This window comes from Camarhynchus parvulus, chromosome 2 (assembly GCF_901933205.1).
Source record: "Camarhynchus parvulus chromosome 2, STF_HiC, whole genome shotgun sequence".
NCBI lineage: Eukaryota > Metazoa > Chordata > Aves > Passeriformes > Thraupidae > Camarhynchus > Camarhynchus parvulus.
Window position 1 is genome coordinate 24,991,767 of NC_044572.1, and position 21,479 is coordinate 25,013,245.

Below are 21,479 nucleotides of genomic sequence, written 5' to 3' on the forward strand. Positions count from 1 at the left end.
TAAATAAATACACAGAGTGGCAGAGGTTTGCTGATTTGCCATTGTTGTACTGCAGAATGCTGATTGCAGGTCAGTGGAACCATTTAAACTGATTGCAAAACAGTACATTAGCCTGATGTTGTCTGTGCGCTAGAACAAAGCAGATAGAAGAGGAAAATCTCATAGCAGTCTTGACCATAATTTTTGCTGTTTACAATGAAGGATCAAGAAAAGTTCAACAACTGAGTAATTTTCTGCAGAAGATAGTGTAGAGCTCTACTGGGCCTCATTCAGAGAAGAAAAATACTCAAGTAGGTTCAGAAGGTGGTGGTGGTGGTAAATCTGTCTAAATATAAGGTACTGTCAGGGAAAACAGAGTGATAAATGTAGCCAGTTGTTGTTGGGTTCTTTTTGTAACTGGGACCAGGGCTGCCTTAGGAAGCAGAAATTAAAACTGCTGAGCTGGATGCTCAGATTCTGCTTTTCTGGAGCACAAGTTGACCTTGGTTATCTGTGGTCTGAAATAGTGCCTTCAAACACAGACAGCTCTTTGGCTTGGATGATGCTCCTTGAGCAGTGTGTCCAGGGAGCTTTGCCTGCTCATAGGGAGAAGCTGTCTCAGAAGTCTCCCTGGGTCAGTCCAGCTCATCTCTGCTTGTTTCTCTGTGGGCTGCTGAAGCCTCGAGAAAATGGATTTTGCCCAAGTCTTTGTCTTCTTTGCTTAGGACCGGTTGATGCTCAACCCTGGAGCATTATCATGAGTTTATTGTTAGATCAGATGGAGAGGGTGTCCTTCCTCTCTGACACATGGCCTTTATCCAATGCAAGAACCTATGGATATGGGGAATTTAAGACATGGCTTTGTGTTGGCCTCCCTCAGACCTATGACTCTGGTACTCATGAGCTGATCTGCCTTTCTGGAAAGGACAGGCTCACTTAAGGAAGCATCTTCTTTCAGTAAGATCTTGCTTTTTTCCCAAGGAGCTCTTCAACTATTACAAAATCTTTTTCTTGCTAGACAAGAGGACTATCTCCAACCCTTCAAAGAAAAAAGCCCCAAACAACAGTGTGATGCCATGGAGCCTGGCAGTCAGGACAATGAGCAGAGAGGCAGTGTCGTTTGAACTGGTCCTCCTAGCACAGAGGAAAGTCATTTGTTCCTCATTTGTGTGAAAGAAGAGAAGTGCAATCATAAAACATCATGCACTTTAAACTGCCTGAGCCAAAACTGTGGTGGAAGAGGTTAAGTATGTGGGTTTGGTGGCTGGATTTGTTATATATCCTGTTCTCTGTCATCATAGCCAAGGAAAAAGCATCAACAGTAGTGGTGTTTTACATATTAAAACACAGAGGAAATATCACCCAGTCTCTTCCTTCAGATGTGTGAGGGAGGGAAAGTGTAACTTACATTTCCTTTCCCATCTGCTGCTGGGGAATTCTCTGCATATATCTTGGATATGATTATGGCTGTGCATCAGTAAAGGAGATTCAGGAAAGTTTGGCTATTCTTTTGAGAGGCTATTTAACTGGAAATTCTCTAGAGGGTAAATAAGCACTGTGATTTTGGTCTCCCAGGTCTGATGGAAATGCATTCTCAGGTTTCCAATCTCCCAAGCCTATTTATGAATGCTGAGCCCTTCATACTGTAAGTCTAAACAGGAACAGAAGAGAGAGATTCCTCAGGAGAGCACCTTAGAGAAGGAAGTCTCTACACTGTTTCTATGCATTCATGTGATAAAATATAGCCATTATTTTTTCAAGATAAATTGTTCAGCCATTACTATGGTTATGGGCTCAGTTATTTAGCATCTGAAGCCTTAGAGTTTGAGAATAGAAAAGAAGAAACTTATTTACTTGAATGAGTCTGACTTCAGCGTTTGGAATTCACTTTTCACTGACTGCCTTAAATACTGGAAATGTCAAAATGCAGAATTTTAGGATGAGATTGTCCCATGCTTGCTTCTTGTTTGGAAGACAACTAATGAAGGGTACAGCTGATTGAAAAGATGGGTGAAAAGAGGACTTTGACTCCATTCAAAGTTCTTGAGTTTTTTTGAAATATCCTCATCAGGTTTTCAGCATTTGCTTCTCTAGAGAGCAAGAAAGAAACTCTGAGGTATTTTAAACCTACTGCTGTTCTGGAGCTCAGTGGATGTTCTTTGTGGTAATGGCTATTGCCCACCAAACCTAATAAAACTTGAAAAGGAAGTGTTCACTCTGGTAAGTCCAAGTGGTGCCAGAGAGCCAGATGCTATGTGCACTGAAGTCTCAGCTTGTCAGCTGCTAATTTTAGAAGAAATAGTGTGGCATTATTCTTCATTGTATAAAAAACAGATTAACTCCTCTTTTCAGAGCAGGTAATTTGCCTTTTTTCAGAGGAATAATGACATGTCATTTCTCCTACCAACTCTATTATTTAGGGAGATGTGTATATGCATCATTCAATCCTTTGATCACAAGTACCTAATTCTTTTGCTTTATTTAGGTCACAGTCAGCTTCAGCCTTTTCTTCCTTGTAGGATGACTTCAAAAACACACAGATCTTGGCTCTGGATCCTGAATAAAAAACATGCTCTTTATTTTCCCCTTCCTCCTGCTATAATCGAACTTGAATTCAGGTATTTGTAGGCATTGAGAGACATTTTACTAGCGCTGTTTTTTTCCATTCTGGAGTTGATTAAGACCTAGGCCATGCCAAATATTTTTTAAGAGTTCTCTGAGACACTTCCTTCATTGTGCAGAGGCTCTCACATCACCCGAGGAGTGGCAGTCCCATGTAGCCTTCAATGGTTGGACCCTCCAAAGCCCTGCAGACCTGTTGTTTGCTAAAGGTGCACCTAGGAGAAAACAGAAAAGCCATGGCCTAGCATCTCCCTCACTGCTGTGTAGCAGTGGACTGAGCTCTGTATGACTGCCTGCAATCCACCTTTTCCAACAGGAAATCAGTCTGCACATTCAGGCTCTGCTAGATGCCTGCTCATCTCCAGCTTACTGTTCTGCTCTTTAATGGGCCAGGAGGTAAAATCTCAGAGAAGGGAGGTACTCTGATCTGGATCCCCTCAGAAACTGAGGGCTGCAAGGAGGAGAAATTCTGTGATCTTTCTGGCTTTGCTGTCCAGTGTCAGGAGAGTTGTTATTCCTTTTTTGCAAAGTAGAAACGACTTCATCGATAAAATGAGATGTTCTCACATTCTGCTTTGACACTGTCACTGCAAATAGGTTAGTCAGAAATGCATTCCTGAAAGAGTAGGTCCTGTATACAAGAGAAGATCTGGTTTTCTAAAACAATGGAAGTCATGTGCACTTCATCAGTTTATCATCTTCAACAGATATTTGCTTGTGGGGGGAAAACAAATGATCTGCCATACTCACTCCTGAGCAGGGTAACCTCATCCTACGTCAAAATGTAGCCCAGTTCTGGCAAAGAACACAATGACACCTGTGATCCATCTGTTTATCTAGCTTTTCAAACACTAAGAGTATTTTGACTATTAGAGAGAAAAAGAAACCTCTCTACTCCATCTGGAAGTAGGCTGGAATGAAGTGGCAAAATGGAGTTGCAGCTCCAGAGGCTGGGCTGGGTTCTGCGTGTGTCTGACAGTGTAATTCTCTGAAGTAAGGCTCCTGAAAGTTGCCCTTTTTAAAGCAGTGAGGGAAGAGAGGGGAATTCTCTCACAGGCAGGCACAGGAGACACATGAGCCTGTCTGTGACACCAAATGTTAAGTGCCTACTGGAGGGTGAACAAAAATTCTCCAGGTGCCACTGACTGCATTGACTAGTTCTTCACTGCCAAACTTGATAAGAGAGCACTTTATAGCCATGTTGATTTAGGTTTGTCATTATGGAGTAAAATGGGTATGTCTTAAAGAGTGATATGTTGGCATCATGTGAGGCCTGTGGCCTACTTTGAGTTTTGGTAATTGGATGGGAAGTTGTCTGTGACTAGGACTGACAAGCTCCAATGCTGTGAAAGCAAGTCAGACCTCTGGAATTTTATCTTTTCCATGATAAAATCTGTAGATATTATGGATTTTATTTATACTTGGATACTATTTATACTTTGATTGTCAAGGTCCAAGATTTCCAGGTTTAATCAGTGAGGAGATCTGTCTCTGTACATGCTTTAGGATGCTGTGCAGCAGCCCTCTAGCCCAGCAAACTCTTCCCAGTCCTGCTGTGCCTTGCTGTGCCTGACTGTAGCTCAGCTCTAGCTTTGTGGATGCATGCTGCACTTTGGAAAAGCCAGTCCCAGAACTAAGTGAGATCATACTTGAGCTTTCCCATGGCCAATCTGGCTAGAGCTCGTGGATCAGAAGCTGGGGTTTAAGTTAAAGAGCTTACTTTGGCTTTTCCCTTCCAGAGAATTGTAAGCTCAGCTCCAGTCTCAAAAGGACAAGTCTGGACCCAAGAATAGCTTTTAATGCCTCATTTAATGGGAAATGCAGATGCACATTTGTGCATTACCATGCGTGCAACATGTGTGTCAGGATCCATGATAATGTGTGATAGAAATTGGACATAACTAGGCGGAAAGCAAAGACCTTCTTTTGTAAACAAAAGGAGATGCTGAAAAGCAAAACTAGGATAGAAATGACTATTAAAAAGAGAAGATAACCTAAGGATGAATCAGTGTTAAAGTGGAGAAACTTTTTTAAAGAATCAGAGCCTTATTATTTTTACTAATGGGCACTAATTTTTTAATAATGTTTTGTAACTTTGTAAAATACTATGCTTCGTCCTAAGCGGTACCATGTATCACTAGGTGTTCTTAGTTAGCTATGAAATTCCAGTTTGCCTTTTCTTCTTAGACTGCAGTCCATCCAAGTTGTACTGTGGGTCTCAATAGCTGGCATAAGAACTCTGATTCAAGATGGCTTTGTTTGATTAAATCAACAAAGCTTAATTTGTACTGTTGTACCTGACTGTACAAGATTGGACGAGACTAGAATGAAGAGGTGCAAAGATTTGAATAATTGCATTGTATAGCCTCAATATTGTCTTTCAATAATTCCTCTTTCTTCCTGTCACAAGTGCATCACCTTTTCTAAATAATAAGGTTTTCAGGGTGGATTTTAAATTTTTTTTAAATTTAGTTTTGACATAAAAATATTTCAAAGGCATTCAGGCAGCGCCCTCTGGTGGTGCAGCGCTGAAGCGCCGTGCCTGGGAACACCGGCAGGGAGGGATGCGGGAATGCTGGGGGAACCTGCGGGAATGCGGGGATGCTGGGGGAACCTGCGGGAAAACACTCGCCTGATCTTTTGCCTGAGGCAAGAATTATATTTAACAGAAGGTGCTTGAGTTGTATGACTGAGATGTGTGAATGTAAGTGCGGGTGAAAAAAGTGTGAGAAGAGACCAAGGCATTACATGGAAATTAGGGGAAAAATTATATTATTTAGAAATGTTAAAAAGCCTTGAAAAATCAGCCATAGGTATTCAGAGCAATAATATACTGGTGAAATCAGGTGCAAACCTTTGTTATTGTCAATCCCTTCTGAAGTACAATTAGTAAAGCACGATTTGTTAAGGTACATGTATTCCAGAACAGCCCCAGCAGGCAGCTACCAGGTGTGGTGGGTCTGTATTCCACTCCTCACCAGCCACAGACATTGGATGTATGCCTCTGAAGGATTTCTTCACCACCTGGCTCGTGGTAATTTTATGTGGTACAGAATTAGAATAAGGACTTGGTTTAGAAATTAGTTTCTCTGGTTTCTGTTGTGCAGAAAAATATCTTTGACACTTGTAAGGATTTCTTCTAGGAGAAAGAATGAAGAGACCACAGTCTGGTCTTGGATACTTTGGTGTTTGGGTGCAGAAAGGGACATCAAACGTCTGTTTTCCTAAAATATGTAACAGACTTGGGCTCAAACAGGACTTCTGCAAGACAATCCCAGTCCATGTCTAAAAGGTGGCCTAACAGTATATTAATCAGCAGACATTGCTTCAGTATTTGCTCCCTTCCCTGTTTCCTCTAAAGACTTCTGGAAAATGGCTTTTCTCAAGATGGTTCTCAGATAGTCTTATGCAGAGAGCCCTTGTAATGCTAAACTGTTTTGAACAAGCAGATCTGACATTTTATTAAGCATCAGTAATTCTCAGGGAATTATCTACTAAGAACTGGTTTAACAAAGATTGCCTCTAGTCACACACAGTTGGAGGTCTGAAGAAGGAAAACTCTTTAGAGATCTTGGACTACTTCTTGATCATTTCATTACACAGGGATCAAGTTACTTGACTCATTGCAGCTCCTCTACAATCTTAACAAAATTTTGGGCGGGTCTCCTGAAAACCAGGCACACACGCATAGGAGTTTCCTGCTCCAAAGTGTCCCTGACCTTCTGCAGACTCTGGTTCCTTTTGCCAAGATGCCTCTGCATTAAAGGCAAGCCAAGAAAGCATATCTGGTAATTCTTTATGAGGGTGTGGAGAGAACAACAGACCCTGTCACAGCTGAACCATGCCTTCTCTAAACCATTCAGGCAACAAAATATGAGGAGCAAACCAAAGCTTAACTGCCTTCTTAATGAAACAAGGAACCAGTTTTTGGCCTGTGCTGCCTAGGAGGGGTGTGTTGTGCAATTTTGTTCTGTGCATGGAAACAATACTGCTTCAGAGCCTTTGCAGCCATCATGGAGAAGGACCGTGCTGCACCACCCTTCCTTGACCTTCTTGATCTTCATGGGTTTTTGCTCTGTGCTTTAACCAGGTGGATCCCATCCTCCACCCAAGAAATGGGAAGCTGTTCTCTCCTAGAATAATCCCAAAAGCATTGTAGTCAGTCTCCTTGTGTGGAAACCAGTCTGCTCCTTTAGTTGCAGTGGGAAATAATGTGATTGAATGAGATCCTGGTACATCTGGTGTTGCCTGATGCAAAACAAGAGAGCTGATGTTAAGAGCCCTGACCTCAGACTCCTTTAACTAGCTGCAAGTCATCTCACAGTGCCTTTGACCCACCTCTGTGTCCTGACATCTGAAACCAGCAGTGATCCATGAATTCAGAGAGAAGCCCTGTAACACCTGTATGCAAATTGAATTCTTTGTTGGCTGGAAATGAAAACCTTCCTCTAAGTCTTTCTTCTCTGCAAAAGATCCCAGCCATGTTTTACACATGAACAACTGCTGTATTGAGCTGATTTGTTAGATGTTCCCCTCAAGCAACAAAATATTTCTAAACTTATTTGCAAATATATGACTATTAGTACGTTGCAACTTAGCTTTAACATGAGAACAAGGAAATTGTCCCACTAACGAATAGCACCATGATTTCCCCAGTCAACAGTCAGTGGAATGACAGTGGCTAATTTTTCTTTATTTGCTGTTTTCACGTGTTCGTAGTTATCACTTTATGTATAAATTCAGCAGTGTTTGAATATTCTTTGAATTAGCAGTGTGTATACATATTACAATGCTCAAATGAGAAGGTTCAGACCTAAAAATGTAAAAAGGGTGAAATTTGGGTTAACAGTGCTTCCAACAGAACAATGAAGACATGCCTTTTTGTTTTCTTCAGAAACAAAGCATGCTTTTTCCTACCATTCCTGTAATTCCTTCTTTAGACTAATGGGTGATGCCTATTCAGTATATACAAGAATAATACCCAGCACCTTCTATTATGTCTTTAGTAACCTTTGGCAAATTCTGGCTTTTGTAACGTGGACCAATCTCCACTAGAATTTAAGACAAGATTAAGAAAAATGTGCATTGTAGAAGCAGCAGTTATTAATCCTCAATGCTCTAATTAGCACTTAATCTTTCTAATCCTGTAAGTAGATACAAAATCAGGGCTGAAATAGACACAGGCCATAATGTGGAAAGGCCTTCATTAGTGGTGTTAAAAAGATGTACAGAAAACTGCTTGGTTACTTCACACTTCTCAATTTGATCCTTGGCACTTGGACTCTAAGAGATGAAAAAGATTCACATGCCAAAAATCCCCTCCTCTGTTTTAATCCCACAGTACTAATGTACTGGGTCAAAAATTACACAGCTGAAAGTTCTCCTGTTCAGCACCTCTCTATCTTCAATTCTATAGCTGAGCCTCAGCCTAAGAAGCTGGCTAATTGTGCCCCTCTATAGTCTCCTTTAATTGGCTCATTTCCATAGGAGAGGCCACCTGCCTTGGATAGAGCAGTGTCAGCTGCTTGCCCTCAGACTAACTGGAGAGGGAGCCAAGTGCCTGGGCTGGCTAGAGTGAAGAATTTGGCACACCCCATATGACTGCCTGCCTTGAAGATGAATGGGGATGCACCCCAAGCTGGGTCTTTGTTCACCAGGTGTGTCCCCACACTCTGACCTGAGCACCTGGGCAGAGCCCTCCAGTGGCACCCCAGGGCTCCCTTCTCCCTCCCAAGAGCTGCTCCAGGGTCATCTAAAGCCCTGCTATATTTAGTATAAAGGCAAAGTGTGGATCTCATCTATATGTAATACTTGAGAATCCCTGCTCAAAATCAGTAGCAGCTGGATCCTTTCCAGAGAATCCTTTTGCTCGCTTGCGCTCACAAGAGTTACCCTGAAAACTGAAGAAAGGATCTGGGTGAAGAAACCTTTAATGAAATGGATATGTCAGTAAAGTAAAAGTCTCAGCATGAATTCCCACTGGCCACTATTAATAGAAGATGGAATTCTCTTTTGCTGCAATACAATAGACTGTCTCCACAAATAATGTCACTTTTCAACCAGACCCTGGCTGTCACTTGCCCATCTATTATCTTATTTAAAATAAACTTAGCATGTATTCACTCTGAGCCACAATTACTTCAGATGTATGTCCTAACCATAAACCTCCAAACCAGACCTCTCTCTTCCTGCAAGCTAATACCCTACTTAAAGCACATAGGAAGTGAAAACATAATCGTTATTTTTCTGAAATGTGTTGAGCTTGAGCCACGAAGCTTCACACTTATTTTAAGTCTATAATTGCATGTTGTTGCTGTGGATACTCCTTTTTTTTCCTCACCCCAATTGTGTTGTGAAGTTTGCTACATCCAATCTCAGTGTGGGTTCAGCTCCTCTGTGATTGGCACAAGCAGATCCCTGCACTTATGAATAGACTTACTGATCTCAGTAGCAGCTGCTGGGTTTTGAGGCCTCTCAGAATTCACTGCTTGGTTTGGAGCTGAACTTCTTTGAAGGTCTTGCCCCAACTGCACAACAGGAGAATTTTTGAAATTTTAACCTTTAATCATGGTTATTTCATATTTTCTTTCTTGTCATCTTCACTCAGATCTTCACTCTTCCTCTCCTAGGCACCCATTACTCAGCAACAGCACGCTCAAAACAGCACTCGTCTGCTGTGAAACACAGAAAGCACTAAAGATCTCACTTGTGCCTGTATGAAGAATTCTCTGTGTGCTGGTATTGCATCACAGATAATGTGCAGGTTGAAAACACAGCATCTTACACAATGAGACAGCACAAACTCCTCCTGCATGTGTTTCACTGACTTCTTACCTGTGACATGAGACATGCTGGCATTCACATGGGGGGATAATTGAGGCCAAAAGAGCTGAACCCAACACAGTCTTGTGAGGGGGATATGGACCTAGCCCAGACTGTCCTTCAGTCTGTGCCCAAGTTTCCAGAGCAGTGGAATAGTTAATTTGGTCCAGATGTCAACTGAGCATGCTGTAACATGCTCCCAGTTCATACTGATCAGGAATAAACATCTCTTATAATCTGCCTTTTCATCTTTGCTAGACTAGGTACTGCAGAAAGCTTGGGTTCAGGATTTCCAAGTAGGCAGGGTTCCTGAGAGTTAGGCATGTTTACATATGTTTTAGGGATGTAAGAGCTGCTGTTTAAGCAAAGATATAACAAATTTACATCTGGTTCTCATTTGTGCAATCATGAAAAGGTGTCTAGTGAACAGTGAGCTTCCATTTTCAAGAATGCCTTGGACAGAGTTAGGGTGGAGTGTGCAGGCACAAGTGCACCATGACACTGTGTGCTTGGGAAACACCTCTTCTGCCATTCCTAGGTTGTAACAGGATGGAGGCAGAGAGTGAACAGGAGATTAATCTGGTCTCTCTTTCCTCTTATTGTCTCTAGTCTATGTATGGAACAGTGTTTGAAAGTTGCAGATACATTTATATAGTTTTTTGAGTATTTAGTTATAGGTACAGCTGCAGATGCAATGTTTACATAATGTATTACCTATCTGTATTATATCTGTAGATTTACAGATACTTGTAGATACACACATAAAGCTGAGCACTACAAGATCTCAGTGCCTGCCAAGTGATACCCTTGGGCTCAGAACAATGGTGTAAATCTCAGGAGTCTTATCTTTGTTACAGTCTACATGTGTAATTCAAAGCAAGTCACAAACTGAGTTACAGTCAACGCAGAGACATAGACCCATCTCTTCCTTTCCCCATAGCACAGACCACTAAAACTTAAACATGAACTAAGTGAATTCACAACAGCCTAATTTACTAGGACTTTTAGCTGTCACAGAGCTATCTGACCTGGCAGCATGACTAGTGCTAGTACCCAAGCTAAGTAGCTGCATCCTTGTGGAGATATTTCAGTAGTTCAGTGCAGTCACAGGCAATAGCTCTGCCTTGAGGGGCCAGGCCTGTTTGTGTAAATTTCCATACTCAAAAGAGAGTCACACAACCTCCCAGAAGGCAATTTATCCTATCTATTGTATTTATCGTACTGGAAAAAATTATCTTCTATTTGTGCCTTTCTTCATTGCTTACTGGACTTAACCAATACATTCAAATTATAACCTTAATTTTTAGAGGATTGAGTTTAGGTAATTCCCACCACTTTGTGATGGGAATATGGGCAAGTGCATTATAACGTATTTTACTGTCATTCCCTGAAACAGTTTTGGAACTGCTGTTATTGCTATTTCTTTTCTTCAGCTCCTTCATCTCTTACCTATTCCCCTTTGAAGTTGTTTCTTGGGCCTCTGTGAAAGAAAAGTGAAAAAGCAGGCATCATATTTTCCCCTGTAACCTCTGCAATTGAGGGCAGCACTTTCACAGTTGATAAAGGCAACAGTATGGAGAAAAAATAGAAAAATACACTTTCAATTAAATAGTGTTTTCATACTATTCAGAGGACTTTATTGTGTGGGCTCCATGCTACACTTTATGTGCTAACATTTATTTTGATGCATCAGTCTGGTTTGCATATTGTGTAGTTCCTCAAATGCATGTTTCTGTCCCATTTTGCTCAAGGGTTTTGCTGTACAGTAAAGCCCATCAAATTCCTTCCCCCAAAGAGTGTTGAGCATCAAGTGGATACATAACTAGATCTAGAAATTATAGCACCATGACTGTGAAAAGGACAAAACCACAGCTTTGTTTACTGAGATGTAGGATGGGGAATATATCCTTTCATCTCTTCTTTCATCACTTTCAACCATATCACAAAGGTTGTTGGACTGTTCACTTGACCTGTGATATTTCTTGCATTACAGTGTCCTGAAGAAGTATAAAAAATGAGTATCCAACCCTTAGGTATTAGCTATGCAGTGAGGATGTTTTCAGATCTAATTAGTGAATTAGTTAGCACTAGTTAGTGATTATCCTTAGTGAATCTGGATTAGAAAAGGTTAGTTAAAGTACCTTTTCTGTTTCACAGTTCATCAGCTTGAGATAATTTAGTAACAAAGGCTCATGTTGCAATCAGGGAAAAGACTCCCGCTGACTAAAATGGGACCTGGACTGGGACCAAATTAAGTGCTTGCCATGAGCCTAAATAGCTGACATTGTCACTGACTCATCATGTGAAGCCCTTCAGTACATTGTAGAATCATTTTATTTGTATTTGATTAAATACAAAAGTATTTTGCTAGGCTTTCCAGCTTTGAAAAACAAAGTATTTACATAAGGGCCAGGCATCCAAATAGCTATTCTTTTTTACCCTGGTTAACAGTCTTAGTCCTGCAAATATTTATGTATGTTCTGTGCTCATCATTAGTCCTCTGACATATTTGATTATCTGATATCAGGCATGTATGTGTTTGCAAGGGAGGATCTGGTGCTGTAACTTTCATTTGTTGTCTTCCGTTTTGCTGATAGACTGCAAGCTCTGAAGGGCAGGAAATGTGTTTGTTTTTCATACTTATCAGTACAGAATACAGAAACACGTTGTAAAGATATACTGATCATGAAAATGTGTTGGTATATAATAGAATAGTTTGGGTTGGAAGAGGCCTTTAAATGCCATTCAATCCAACCCCTGCAATGGGATATTTTCAATTAGATCAGGGTACTTAGAACCCTATGCAACCTGGCCTTGAATGGCTGGGGATGGGGCATCTGCCATCTCTCTGGGCAACCTGCACCAGTGTTTTACCACTCTCATTGAGAAAAAACTTTTCCCCATATCTTTTAGTTTAAAGCTATTGCCCTTTGTTTTGTTGCAACAGGCCCTACTAAATATATGTATTACATGTATGTATGTATTACATAAATATATATATATATACGTGTGTGTTTTAAGGGGAAAATATGCTTCTTCCCTGTATTCCAGGTTGATTCACTTTGGCAACTACTAAAAATGTGCATTTTATTACCAACACCTTTTATCAATCCAGTGAACAATAGAAACAGCAACTCTGCTCCAATACTGGCCACATCTTGCAATAATTTATAAATGTCCCATATTAAAAAAAATACAGTTACTCAAAACTTTTTCAGAATGTCCCAGGGTAAGCAAATGCTTTTGTATTATTATTAGTTTTGACAAACCTGATTGTATGCTGGCCATTGTTAAAGGGTTCTATCTGCCTCCAAACACAGTGAGAGACAAAGAATTTTTAATGAATTTAATTAAAACTTTATGTGTTTTATGGTGTTCACCTCCAGCTGGTGTGCCATTCTTCTCTGTTGAATGAAGTTTCCTCTAATGCATAATGATGTGTTTTATAAGAGGGATGTTTGAACCCCCTTCCTAGTAGCCCTGAGGTAGTTTCCATGGTATGACACAGTGGTGAAGTTTTTAAAAGCAGGTCTCTTACACTTAAGTGAATTCTTTATATGGTTAAATGCACAGGCATGAATGCATAGATATGAATCTTAAAATAAATTTAAGAATCTTTTTTTCCCCTTGAAACAGTCCTTGTGGGCTAGCTTTTATGACCCATGCTGCTGAGCATTTGTCTCTACAAATGACACACTGACATGAAAGGGTCTTGTTATTTGGCTGCTTCTGTTGGGGGTAGAAAGTTGAATGATGTGTTCTCCTTTGGTTAACACACTGACATCTGTACCAGGCACAAGGTCCTGGTATTGATGGGCACTCCTAGTGCTGCTGTAATAAAAATGAACAATAACATGCAGATAGCCTCGTTAGCAAATGTTTCAGTGCATTTTATGAGACATGCTGAGACACTGCAACAAGCTGGGTCATTCCCATGGCTGGTTAGAGTTAGTGGAATTTTAGTCTTCTGCATCTCTTGTGTGTTAGGGCTTTCATTCAGGGTCTCTAAAAAGGGCAGTGACCTGTGTCCTTTTCCTGCAAGCTGTCAGTTAGTATTTCTTCTGTCCAGAAGTAAGCTCTTGCTAGAAGAGGTACGCTCTTCATTTTGAAAAACACTTTCTTGTCAAAATCTTCAGTCTGGGTGTGGCCAGACTGGAGCACAGAGCTGTATTTTTGTGGTTCTTTGGATGGTGAGATCTCAGTTGTGCAAGAATCTTGAACAAGTTCCTCAGGGAAGGAACAAATGAAGCAAGATGTCTTGGACCAGAGGAATAGGACTTAGGAACAACTCACATCTCTACAGGGAGTAGCATGGTCCCTGGAGAAGTGTCTGCAATGGAGGCTACAGACCTCCAGTGGTTTTGCAGGGGACTTGAAAACTGAGATGAATGTTGAAAGGCATCTTCATAAATAATGTGTCTTGTTCTAATAGTTGTGAGGCATTGGATAGGAAACTGGTTACAAAATCACCCTGTACCAGCATCACCCTTTTATATCATTGATCAGCTCTCTGAGGTTGGGAGAGCCTTTATACAATCTCATTGGAAGGTGACTAAAAGAAGAAGAGGCTTTCCAGGAGTATCAGTGTATCAGCTGGAAAACAAATAGTCAGTGGTTATCTGGAGGCTGTTTTCTCTTGGGAGGGGGATCTCAGTGTTGAATCCACCTGTGATCTTTAACACAGTTTTCTAAGGTTTAGCCAATAGTAATAACAACAGTAAATCACCATATCTGTTTTTCCCACCTGATGAAGAAACAAAATTATACTGGAGAGGACCAGTCATAAACTAAATCAGAAAAAGTCTTTAGAGAAACTGCTGAAAAATCTGACATTTGGTATTTGGTGGAATGACAAAGAGCTGAAGAGATGAAGGAGCATCAAAAGCTGAAGAATACTTCCTGATGATAGGGATGAAAAAGAAAGCATGATGAACAGCAAAAGAAGGCGGATAAATATGAGATTGTAAAGAATGAAGAAATGAAAAGGAATTAAATTAATAAATAATTGGAAGAAAGTGGAGGAAGTCCTGAAAACCACAAAGACATATTGGATTTTCCTCAGAAATTAACAGGATGCTCCTGGAGGTAACAAAAGGAAAGGATATGAGGCGCTGACTGTCCTACATGGGAAAAAATCTGACCACAGACTGAGTCATCTTATTTTATTGCTCCTGATTCCAGATGCTCTGGCTGCAGTCTCCAGTGAAGCTTTGTTCGTTAGAGCAAATCAAATAAACTTGTTCTGATAGGCTGCAATGTACCCTTCAGGGAAGGTAGAGCTTCTGTCAGTTAACACAGTGAGCTCTGGGACTAAATGTACCAGCAACTGAGTGTCATGTTCTGTTCCTGGGGCTCTGTTGTCAGCTGGTGGACTAGATTCTGTGCAGTGTAAACCAGAACAACTTCTATTTAGTGTGAGTGTGAAGGTGGCAGTCTCAAAACTGCCACCCTGTGCATCATGGTGTGGAAGTTTCTCTGGACATAAGGCAGAGCCACGTGAAGGGAACATCACACAGCTGTAAAAATGAATAATTTTGTCTTACATCATGGGAATATGCACTTCAGTATGTAGTATTGGTCAGGACATCAAAGGCTCTGTAACTCACCTCCTGGTAAATCAGTTCTGCTCTTTGCCTTTGGTTAACGTTGTCAAGTGGTCAAGCTGTTAGGCATCAATCTATATTCCTGTGGTCTCCAGCTCTAAAACAACATTATGTTTAACTAGTACCCTTTGTTCCTGCAGTTACTTTTGATAAGCACTTTTGGGAACAAAGTAAAAGAAACCTGAGAAGGATTAGAGTTTGGGATTACAAGGGCTGAGTTGTGTACAGCTGTGACATGCTGTTCGTGTTTCATCAGTCTGTGAACACTGTCAGTCAGACAGTGAACCAGTGGGTCCTTTGAAGCAGAAAGGCAGGGCCCTAAGAAAGTGTAGAAGTCCAGGTGCTGGTTGTAGTCTTAATGTTAAAAAATAGAGAAGAAATAAAGCAGGAAAGAAGTCAAATGACTGAAACCCAAGATTTTTTTCCCCGTGGTTTGTAGGTATGTTGCACAAAGTGGGCAATTGACAAAGGAGGAAGATGCACGAGGATTTGATTTGTAGCAGGTTTTATTGGCATGTGAAACTGCCACGCAAACAGAGGCTTGAAGAATGATCTTAGGGGGGAAAAGGGGGCCTTTCTCAGCTCAGCTGAAGTGCAACACTGCCTGCCCCAGCCCTTAATGCAGAACAAGAGCATTGTGGAAAGTGGCGCTGCTAAGAACATTTTGATAGCAAGTCAGGGTAGCCAAGCACACATCCAAGGGTGTGCCACAGGACACTTGTCTTTCAAGGTACTCTTCTAGGTGACCTAAGTGGGAAAATTCTGGATGACTAAGGCCATTGCTGGATTTTGAAAGCAGGTCTGTACACATACATTCCTAACTGTTGGCAGGACAATAGTGGAGAACAGAAACAGGAAATCTGTGCCGCTAAATTTTGCCTGTTTATTTGACAGTTATTGAAGCACAAAGGGATTTTGAGCCAAAGTGGTCATTAGCAGGTATTGTACATACCTGTCTGTATATACAAATCAGAGAATCATGGAATTGTTAAGGTTGGAAAAAATCTCTTGGATCATCAAGTCTCACCATCCACCCTGCAGCACCACCATGTTCACCATTAATCTGTGTGTGCATAGACGGATGTCATTTTAGGGTGAAATAGGGTCATTTTGATGAAAAATATGGACTATTAGTAAGATACACTATGAATATCCTTAAGTGTTCTTTGGATTGGAAACACTGATTCTGCCAGAATATAAAGAGAATCTTAAAAAGATAAAAACTAATAGAAACAGACATACAAAAATAATGGACATTTAATAAGTCTGCCTGTACTTTTCCTTGTCTCTGGCTTCAGGCCAGATTGTCCATGCATGGAACACCCTTAAAATCATAAGAAAATTCTACCATATTTTCTTCAGAAGAAATACAAGATTTGGCTCCTCTATCTCCCTTAAATTCTTCAAAATCCCTGAATCAAAGCCCACAGAATCTCTCCTGAGGAGAAATCTGAATGTGGATAATTATGCAGGAAGCTCTGAGCACTTTCATGTTTTAGCTTCTTTTACGATTTAAGTAGAAGTTAAAATGAAATAAAAAGATATATCATGCCTTATCTTGACAGGTTTTTTTCATTTGTTTTGGAATCCAATATTCACAGTTTCCAAAGGCATAAGAAAAAATTTTATGTAGAGTTAGTTTAAGTCTTTCCTCCAGTAGTCTTTACACTGAAAAGTATTCTCTTTGAAAAGCAAAACTTTATACGAAGCTTGCCAGTATTGTTAAAATGACACACTTTTTGGTGACCTTTGCTAAATCTGCATAAATATTTCTGTCACTTTTGGTTATTTCTTTCTGCATTTTAGAAAGTGCTCTAAAAGTACTGTGCTATCTGTGTCCATGTGAATAGCAAAACTCATGAACATTTCTTTTGCTGAGGGCCAACTTTTCTGTCCTATACTTGCCCACCCTGAAACAGTCTTCAGCTCTGAACCCTTTGACCCTCTTGGTGATTTCAGTGAAGGGACAGCAGGAGTTATTTGAGCCAGGAAGCTGTACAGCAGAGGATATCATTCACTTGTGAGGGATATAAATCAGTTATCCACATAGGATATGGATCAATCAATGTTTCTCTGCTCAACACACTTCTTTGGTCACTTTGCCTTGAATGGCACTTGCCACATCCTACTAACCTCCTGTAGACGTGTGTCATGAAGGCAGCCATAACAGTTCCCTTCTTGGACTCTAGCAGAGAAATACTTACTGAAGCCAATTACAAAATATCTGTTGATAAAACAGAGTTCAAGATATTATTTGAGTGTTCTATGTCCTCTGTATATCTGGGCTGCTTTACAGCATTGTGCTGGACTATAAATCACATTTACATTAGCTTTAATGCCCTTCTGCATTCCAGTGTTGTATAAGACAGCTTCAGTGTACATGAAAGTGAGGCCAGAACAATTTGCATCCATTTGAAAGACTTTCCCTGAAGTGATAGCCATTTGGAGCAAGCTCCCCTAGAGGCAAATTAGCAATGTGTCCTGAGATCTTTGCCTGCTGTCCACCCAAGTCCCACCATCCCATTCCCAGGCCAGCTTAGTTAGGTTCTGCCTGGCTGCATTCCTGTGTAACCTGCTCTTGGTGTCCCTGCCTTGGCAGGGGAGTTGGGCTGGGGAATCTCCAGAGGTCCCTTCAAACCCTTGGTATTCTGTGACTGTGATTCTGTGATGAGAAATCTAGCCTAGAATTTGTTCATGTTATGTGGTACTGCACAGGGAACATGGAAAAGCACCCATATAACTCAAGGGATCTGTTTGGTACACTGGGCCTGCAATATACAGTAGGAACATCAACAAATGTCAGGCTTGGTAGCAAACTTCAGGCTTGCTCTCAGTGCACCACTGATTCATTGCAGCAGTCACTGTTTACAACATGGATTAATGAAAAAAGGCAGTGCATGTAAAATGATTAAAGTGCTGATCGTTCTGCAGCCTGAGGCTGCCTCAGGAAAGGATGGGCTCTGCCTTGCTGCTGGGGTTGCCTCCTTTACTGAGGTAGATGTGCCTGTGGTCCATATCATTACTGGTGGTGTGTTCTGGAGTTGTTATAAATACGCTCAGTTTGGGTCAGGATTAAAAAAAAAAAAAAAAGTCTCTCTGATTTGTTGTAATGATGGTGTGCTGTCTGCGCTGTGTCATTTTCCTTACCCTTGTAGTGGGATAACATGCAATTAGAGACTGATGTCAGCCTGTAAAACTTTGGTGTAAAATTTTGGTCGTACCAAAATACCATACTTCTTAACAAAGCTGGCAGACATGTCCTTTGGCAGCAGCTGCTTGCCATGTGATTTAAAACTTCCTGTCACTATAATTGATGTGTTTTTATTCTTTCCACTTCCTGAAGCCTGATCAGAATTAAAATTGCTGTTGGAATTTCCTGTCAAAGCAACTCATTTATTCGCCGAGTGCTGCACTGACAGTACTTTGATTGGACATTGCCTTCAGCTATTCTCAGGGAGAGAGATTGCTGTGAATTATGCTCCTTGCCCAGGTTTGACTTCCCTGCATGCCACATCTGCAAATATATACAGATTGTCCATCATCTGGTAACCTTGTCCTAATGAAAACTCCACATGTAAAATGTTAGATTTGAATATCAAACTTGGCCACCTGCTGGGGCCCTGGGTTTTGTGTTTATTTAGGAAACCCCTGAATTCTTCAACTGATTGTGTCACCGTAACTTTCATGTTACCTACCAAAAAGAGCTCTGCTATGTTTCTACACTGAGAATTTATGCTCCTTTTCATATTTCCTTTAGAAAAATCTAATGTTTGTGTGGGTTTTTTCTTTAATTTTCTGCTTCAGTATGCTGCTTGCATTCCTTCCCGGAGGTGGCTGTGTTGTGCTGCCATGTGGCAGTTCTCAGATGTTACTGCAGAATTTGTGCAGGGCTCTGCGAACATCCAGGGTGAAAGAATCTGTGTCCATGCAAGTTGTCATTATTTGCAGTGTGAGTGCCATGAGGTGGTAGCTCTGTCCATTAGGAGAATAAACTGTTAAGTTTATTGTTGGGTGAATCATTCTGTTGCCCCATTTGTAACTTCGTTTTCCTGTTAGAGCTGCTTAGAGAATTGGAGGTTATTTTGGGAAGATGAATAATGGGCAGGTATTGGATTGTTCTTCAGTTATAGCTGACACAAAGTCATTGTCACGTCAGAGTAGAATAGATATAATGATGCTTACTTAACTGCCTTTGTAAAGTGTTTTGATAACCTAGGCTGAAAGGTACTTACAATCCTGTGAACTGTTACTATTATTATTAGAGGCAATATATTATTTTTAAAGTTCTAACCTGCATTATTTTGAGGATATAGAGTGGGCATCTAAATATTCATGTGCAGGCTCTTTCCCTTGACCAAACTGAGTGCCAAGTGCTCTTCCAATGTCGTAAGGAAATATCTGTGACTGCTTTGGCTGGTAGTTGTTGTATGAGGTCAAAAGTGGCCATCTTTGATTCTCTCTGTACCTGCAGCTGGTGGAAACAACTCCCACCAGATCCTGGTTGTGGTGTAAGGTACTGTTGATAATTTATTAAATCTACTGTTTCTCCTACATAAAAACAAATAAATAACAACAACAAAAACCTCAAACAAAAACTTTTTTTTTACTATAAGGCAAGTATAAGAATATACTTGCCTTATATTCACCATGGGGTTTTTTGTGGTCAGGAACTTTGACTATTTACTTGACATACAGACAAGTAAACAGCATGCCCTCCTGCAGTGCCTGTAGGAATAGAACAGTGTCCCTGGCCTTTCCAGATGAAGCAATGGAAATGCAGATGTAGGTGTTATATGGGATAGGACAGGACAGTTAAAAGGGAGGAGCTGTGAAAGAGAGGGGAGTATAGAGGAACAGGGATTCAAGGGTGGATGGTGGGGGAGCAAAGGAAGGGCCTTGCTTTGAAGACTGCTGCCTAATTCCACCTCACAGGCAAAATGTCAGGTCTTCTTTGTATTCAGGGTCACTCTGCATTTAGATAAATATGCTATGTCGGAGAAAACACTGAATATTGGTTTTGAAGGAAGATGAAAAAAAAAGATAAAAAGTCTGTAAGAGAAATGTCCAACTGTTGTAGGCAGGAGCATTGGCAGGACCATGAAATTTCACTGACCAAGTGATATAATCAGAAAACTGGAAAAATGGTAATTTTGTGAAGGAAAGCAAAAGTGAAATCTCACTTGGAGAATAAAATTGCCTCTTACTCTGAAGGTCAGGATAAGGGTATGACTGCTAATGATTCATTTCAGTGCAGAATTTAAGGGAGACTCAAGCTATTCAGAGATGGTCCTCTGGGCAGGGCTGGCTGGATGAAACCTCTCAGTAAAGGCAAGATGACAGGGATCTACATACATGGATCATGAGACATGGCAGCAGGAGCTCCACTGGCCACTCTTTAACAGCAGAAGTAAAGCCAGGACAGCTGATCAAGGCAGAGGGAAACATCACATTTTTAAAGAGTTTCCCCAGGTCACTTACCCTACGTAGACACCAGTTTCTCTTTGGAAAGTTACAGAGATGAGGCTGCACATTGCAACAAGTCCCACAAAAGAAGCTCAAAATGAGTCCCTGGCTCTGGGCTGGACTCCTGCCTGCAGTGCACAGCAAGGGGGGAGCATGGGCAGACTCCTGAAAAGAAAAGGAAAGGCTAGTCAAAGTGAGTTTAGTTCTCCTGATGTGGGTTGTGTTTGTTTTTTTTTGGGAGAGAGGCCAGGACAAAGAGAGAAGTATAATAAAAAAACACAAACAAATACACTCAGTGTGCTGCTTCTTCAGCTGCCACGTCAGCCCAGCTGTAAATGCCCAGTGTAGGAAGAAGCCAAACCAACGGTGCCGAAGGCTCCAGGAAAGACATAATGCTGACACAACAGTATCTGAGTTCCCAACTGATTTCAATCACTAGATAAATATCATTTTCAGCCCTAAATGATATTCTCAAGTAATTGTCCAATGCCCAGTTGGGCTGGATCGGTGTTCCTCTGGAACTAGTTCAGGCCAACTTTAACTGCTTGGGAGAGCGTGGCCAAGAGCAGACTTATGTGCTGGAGCCTGAGATGCCATTAAACAGGCTGTAGTCGAGAGGACAAAATGCCTGGTGTGTTTAGTCTAATACACCATGGGACTTGTTTGCTACAGTTACAGTTATTAAAGCTGTAATTATAGCCAGTGAACCGCAGATGTACTGTAGCCACAGGGTTTAAATGGGGTGTTACTGCAGTAGAAACCACCCCCAGTAGGTTATAAGTTCAAAGGGTCATTTTTCCCTCTCTGTTTAATCAGATACTCAAGCTTACAGATTTCTTAGTGGTCATCATTAGGTATTGAACATCTCAACCTGTTTTATGTAGGTCCCTTTGATTTGTTTTTAGTTTTTTGTTTTTGTTTCAGAAGAAAGATGATAACTTAATGCTTGCATATGACCATGCAGTCAGTATTTAGTGCATGGTGCAAACA

The 21,479-nt window shown here is 40.9% G+C and overlaps 1 protein-coding gene across 5 annotated transcripts in view; it reads left to right on the forward strand.

Annotated features, from left to right (window-relative positions):
* Window positions 1-21,479, forward strand: part of DYNC1I1 (dynein cytoplasmic 1 intermediate chain 1) — a 185,959-nt gene that overhangs the window by 44,147 nt on the left and 120,333 nt on the right. The gene's annotated exons all lie outside the window — the stretch shown is intronic.